General features: G+C 36.2%; 1 pseudogene; it reads right to left on the bottom strand.

The window, feature by feature from the left end:
- Positions 1-2,170: 2,170 nt before the first annotated feature.
- On the bottom strand, positions 2,171-4,235 carry LOC132062334 (geraniol 8-hydroxylase-like; annotated as a pseudogene).
- Positions 4,236-5,977: the final 1,742 nt, after the last annotated feature.

The following is a 5,977-nucleotide window of genomic DNA, read 5'->3' as shown; positions in this document are numbered from 1 at the left end:
GTATTTAGCTACTCATATTAAAAGCAATAAAAATATCAATAAATAAAGTATTCATGTCTTACAATGATTGATTGGAGTAAAACAAAAGCTTTCCTGAATTCTTCACCTAAAAGATTCTTCTTTAATGCTAAAGCCAAGAGAGGAAAGTTTGAGTAGGGAATATTCAACGTGTGAACAAAAACCTAGACATGGTATTTATAGAGGGAGGATAAAAGGTACAGAAAAGAGCCTAAATGACACTATGCGACAGGTACATGTGGCCGCAATCTGGCCGTATTCTCACGTCTTAACTTCTTCGACTTTCAATCCCCGTCGATTATGCGGCCAACTTGCGGTGACGCATTCTCGAGATGCGGTCGTATTCCTTCACTTGGCCTTCTTCACTTGATTTGCTTGTACTTCACATATGCGGCCGCATCTTCATGGCATTTCACCTCAAATTGTCAAGCTCACTGGTTGCAAAGGGCGAAAGTATGTGGTCGCATTTGGCTTTTGCGGCTCCGCATCTCAAGTATGCGGTGCCTCATCTTCATCGCATTTCACCTCAAATTGTCAAGCTCACTGGTTGCAAAGGGCGAAAGTAAGTGGTCGCATTTGGCTTTTGCGGCTCCGCATCTCAAGTATGCGGTGCCGCATACTCTTCGCATACAAGTATTTTTGGCAACCTCTCTGTTCAGCACACAAGCTCAACTTGCGGCCGCATCCTGACCTTGCGGTGTCGCATTCTTCTCCACAACTGATGATTTTTTATCTTTTTCTGCTATTTTGCTCCCTTTTTGTTCTTGAACTCTCAAATCCTAAAAACACAAGAAAACACTATAAAAATAGAAAATAATACTTAAAAGACTCCTAAATAGTATAAGGAGTGGATGTAAATTGTCCACAAATCCACGACTTATCAATACACAACAGAAGGTCACGAAAATTGAAGGAAGGTTTCGCAATTGCAGTCACACGTCAAGCGATAGGCAACTAAGAACACATATTTAAATCAAACATAAAAATACTTATAGAAAACTGAACTAACAATCTAAAGCTTTACAGATTGTTGATTTAATATAGAAAAGTTGGAAGAAAACGTAAGGCCGGGATGTGTATAATATCTAAGGCGGCAAAAAAAGAGAAAAGAAGACTGAACGATTTTTGTCTCTGAAAGATTAAAGAATATGTTTGCCTAACCTTCTTGCGAGTGGTCCATAAAGCAACAACAGTTTAATCTATTTTTAAAACGGAGTTGTTGCTGGATTAATTCCATGTGACGGCTTCGCAAGATTCAAGTTTTTAGATTGTTTGCTGATATTCTATGCTCACCAGTATTGATTATTTGGTGCCATGTTTTGCTATGACAAAATAATGGTCCTGTTGTCTTCAATATTATTTGGACACAGCTTAAGTATATGTTACCCTCCATAAAATATAAGCAAGGGAGGGGAGGCTCAAGCATAAGACTACTAAGGAGTGAAGCGCAGTAATACTCACTTTTCGTGTCACCATTTAACTTGTAGCTGCTTAGGAAATAAGTTTTAACTTGTAGCTACTATTGCCACAAATTACATTCCAGCTATGGTGTACCTGAGGTCGGATGAATAATGCCTGAAGTACCACTACTATCGGTCACTACCAAACTAAAAAGCTGGAAACAACTACCGAAGAAATAATAAATGGGGTAGATGGAGAAGTTCTATATATATATATATATATATATATATATATATATATAATATGGCGAGGAGGAGGAGTACTGATGAGGAAGGATTTCTTAAATGTGATACTCCCTCCGTCTCAATTTATGTGATACACTTTCCTCTTTAGTCCGTCCCAAAAAGAATGATACATTTCCTTAGTTGGGAACAATTTAACTTTAAACTTTACCTTTTACGCTTAACGAAATGATCTATAGCCACACAAATATCTTTGGCTTGTTTTAGACCACAAGATTCAAAGTCTTCCTTTTTTCTTAAACTCCATGCCCAATCAAACTATATCACATAAATTGGACGGAGGGAGTATGATATGATAAGGATGGAGTTAAAAGAGAAAAATAAGGTACTAAAATGTAAAATGATATTATTAAGCAGTAGTAAAGGCAAAATGAAAATAATGTAACAATCTATGATAACACTAAATTGGTTGTTACGTAAAATGAGTATACATTTGTTTATGTCAAAATAGTTTCAACAATACAATTAAGTAAATTAAAGTAACAACACAATATAATACAATATGAACACACGATTAAAACAAACCTTTAAACAAGTGACGATAAATTGTAAATAACGATTAATTTCACTTAGAAGCATCATATGGCTGGAGCAACATCAAATCGGAGATGAGATGGCTCGCAAAGGATGGGCTTTGGCTAAGGTGATGCCAAACTTCTCCTCCATGTCCAAGTCTTCTGGTCTGATTCCTCCCTCAAGTTTCCAATTGAAGGAATTCAAGAGCGAGCCCAATATTATTGGAACAATCCTTAATGCTAGTGGCAAGCCAGGGCATATCCTTCGTCCAGCACCAAATGGGATCAACTCAAAATCTTGACCCCGCACGTCTAAATCCAAATTCCAAAACCTCTCAGGTTTAAATACTAAAGGGTCCTCCCAAAAAGTCGAGTCTCATCCAATCGCCCACGCATTAACTAGGACTTGTGAGCCCTTCGGGACGACATAGACACACACTTCAACGGCTTGTTCCACTTTGCGTGGGACTAAGAACGGAACCGGTGGGTGCATTCTTAGGATTTCTTTAATAATGCATTGCAAATAAGGAAATCGGGAAATATCAGCTTCTTTTATTGGTTTTCCTTTTCCAATGGCTTCTGCAAGTTCAACTTGTGATTTTTCATAATCTCTAGTTGTTTAAGTAACTCTGCCATAGCCCATTCCAATGTGCTTGTCGCAATATCCGTATCCGCAAGAAAGACGTCCTACAACATTTATAATTAACTAAAGTATATAACAAGTCAAACCTAGTAAGATATTTTCTTATTTTAATAGTGCATACTGTCTATTTCCATTATGTCATGAGATTGCAGTCATTTTGCTCAGTTCTTTCAGAAATCGCCAGTAAAGTTTAATATTTCCTTCTCTTCTTGAGACTTGAGCGTTAATGGTCCATCAAGACTCTAGTTTGCCGTTAACAACTACTTCTATTACTAAGTTTTCATTCAATCTTTCTTCCTTAAATGCTTAGCAGAGTACTTTAAAATCATTTTGAACTTTTGATGGTAAAAAAAAAAGCCGATAAATGAGGAGCACAAAACATGAACAAAGCCTTGATGTGATTATGATTAATCTCTTCAGGGTTCTCTTCACTAATATTGAGAAACTCTTCCAAAACATCACTTTTTTCACCACGTCTGCTTCTTGTTTCTTCCAATCGCTCGTTGATTATACCATCAAAGATCCTAAACAACTTACCAATATGAGAAGTTATGCGACGTCTTATTCCTTGAGGATCAATTTTTTCAAGTATCGGAAAAAAATCCACTAGATTAGGCTTTCCAGCCTCGACCATGAAGTTCCACATCACGTCCTTCAGCTCTACCTTAGAATCCAAAAAGAAAGTCCTAAACATTATATTAACAGTGTAACATATTCAATACATGCATCATTTAGTACAGAAAAATTCGAACAATGGGATCACAAAGGTACCTTTGAATCTGAAAAAGGATCAGCCAAATCCTTGGAGAAAAGGGTGTTGGACAACAAATTGAGAATAGTCTTGAAAGCAGCTTGACCTACATCCACAATTTCACCTTCTTGACTACATTTTGCACAATAAGCAAGCAATTCTTGAACCTTTTGAGATCTTAGATGTTGATTTGCATCAAGCCTATTAGAAGAGAAGATATTTGTGTTCAATATTTTACGAAGAATTCGCCATTGAGGACAAACAGGAAGCCATCCCACAGAAAATTTGTCGTGGTTGTGCGCTTGGATAAATCTAGTGGAAAATGCTTGATCTTGTTTTTGCAGGACTTGTTTTGCCATGGCTGGTGAAGAAATGACAATTGTAGTTATTTGTCCTAGTCTTAAACTCATAATTGGACCATAGATCTTGGCAAGTTTAGTTAGTGATATATGGGGTTTTGCACCTAATAAGTGAAGGTTTCCAATTATTGGCCATGGTGATGGCCCGGGTGGAAGTTTTTTGTTGCCTCTTTTACATATTTTTGCAACAATAAAAAGAAAACTGCAGGCAAAAAATGATCCCAAAACAAGTGTATAGTAATCCATGATGTGTTAAGAATTTTGCAGGTGAGATAATGAAGTAGATATATGGGATTTTGCTCCATATTTTATACTATAGTACTAGTACTAGTATTATTTATGTTTTCTTTTTATAAGAACTATTATTCCCGTTGTGAGTAGAATACAACGTTTGATCATTCTGCCAATCTGCAGGTTTTGACCATGGGCTTAAAGTACAATAATTTCAAAGTCAATTGGAAATCTTGACTTTGTCCTACTAATTATAGAAAAACATATTATATAAATAAATCGCTATGTATTGACATTAATCTCTCTCTAATAATGGAGAGAACAATTAAAGGAAACATATGAGATATTGATTTTTTCTAATTATTGTACTATCACTGACTTTCTTTGTCGTATTTATTTTTCTGTTAGAGTTCTTTAGGGGTAACCGTAACACGTGTAGCACGCAAGCACTGTTGTCTAAATTATTTTTAATTGTATCTTTGACTTTTTTCATAATGGTTAAGTTACAATTGCAAATAACGCCTACATTGAAGTACTTTAATAGGTGTTCAATTATTCAGACGGAAAGTTGGAATATAAAATATGATAACAATGAGATCACGAAAAAATTAATAGAGAGAGAGAGAGCTGGGTAGAGCCACAATGCGGTTTGCGGTTTCGACAGACCCGATAGCTTTTGCTCAAATTATAGTTTCCTTAAAAAAATTATGTAATATGTATTAATGGGGAACCCAGTAACTTAAAAGAGTTAGAATCTGAAACTCATAAACTTCAAGTTATGACTTCGCCTTTATTCCTACATAAAATAATTATTCTCCCGTTTATCCTCCAAAAGAGCAAAAAGGTACGCAACCACCAGTAGCACTATAGTGTTAAATAAGAATACAAAATGTTGGATACTCTATGTGTAGCTTCAAAAGTTTTTGTGTTTCTTTATTTAAGTGATTTCAGCATGATGCTATCTAATGTCACATAACAATCTCTTCTCAGATCGTCATAATCTTCTTACTTTTATTTTCCTTTTGTTTAGAAGTCGCAAAAACTATAAATGATACCAAGCTAGAACAGTGAGAATGAATGGTAAACAACAAGTGAATAAGCATCATATAGCTTGGTCAACATCAAATATGAGATGGGATAGCTCGCAAAGGATGGTTCTTGCCTAAGGTGACACCAAACTTCTCCTCCATGTCTAAATCATTTGGCCCAATTCCTGCCTCGAGTTTCCAGTTGAAGGAATTCAACAACCACCCCACATTACTGGAACCATTCTCATTGCTAGTGGCAATCCGGGGCATATTCTTCGTCCAACATCAAATGGAATCAATTCAAAATCTTGTCCTCGCTTGTCCAAATTCAAATTCCAAAACCTCTCGGGTTTAAATACTAAAGGGTCATCCCAAAATGTTGAGTCTCGTCCAATCGCCCACTTGTTAACTAGTACTTGTGAGTCCTTGGGGACGATATAACGACACACTTCAACATCTTGTTCCACTTTTACAAGCTCTAATTGTCCTTTATCCATTATTTCCAGTGACTGCGTCAGTACCTCTTCCATGGTACCACACTCAGCAACAATTGTATATCTTGCTTAACCAAGTTTTCTTGAGTAAAGATTGTTATATTTGCTCAATGGCTTCTACGAAGGGCAAACATTTATGTGAAAGGATATTATCAATTTATTAATTTGAGCATAAGCTTTACAAACAGGAAGCAATGAAAATTTTTGCAGCACCGGGTAGGAAATCTTCTATAGA

This window comes from Lycium ferocissimum, chromosome 7 (assembly GCF_029784015.1).
Source record: "Lycium ferocissimum isolate CSIRO_LF1 chromosome 7, AGI_CSIRO_Lferr_CH_V1, whole genome shotgun sequence".
NCBI lineage: Eukaryota > Viridiplantae > Streptophyta > Magnoliopsida > Solanales > Solanaceae > Lycium > Lycium ferocissimum.
This window is presented reverse-complemented; position numbering and strand designations above follow the sequence as displayed.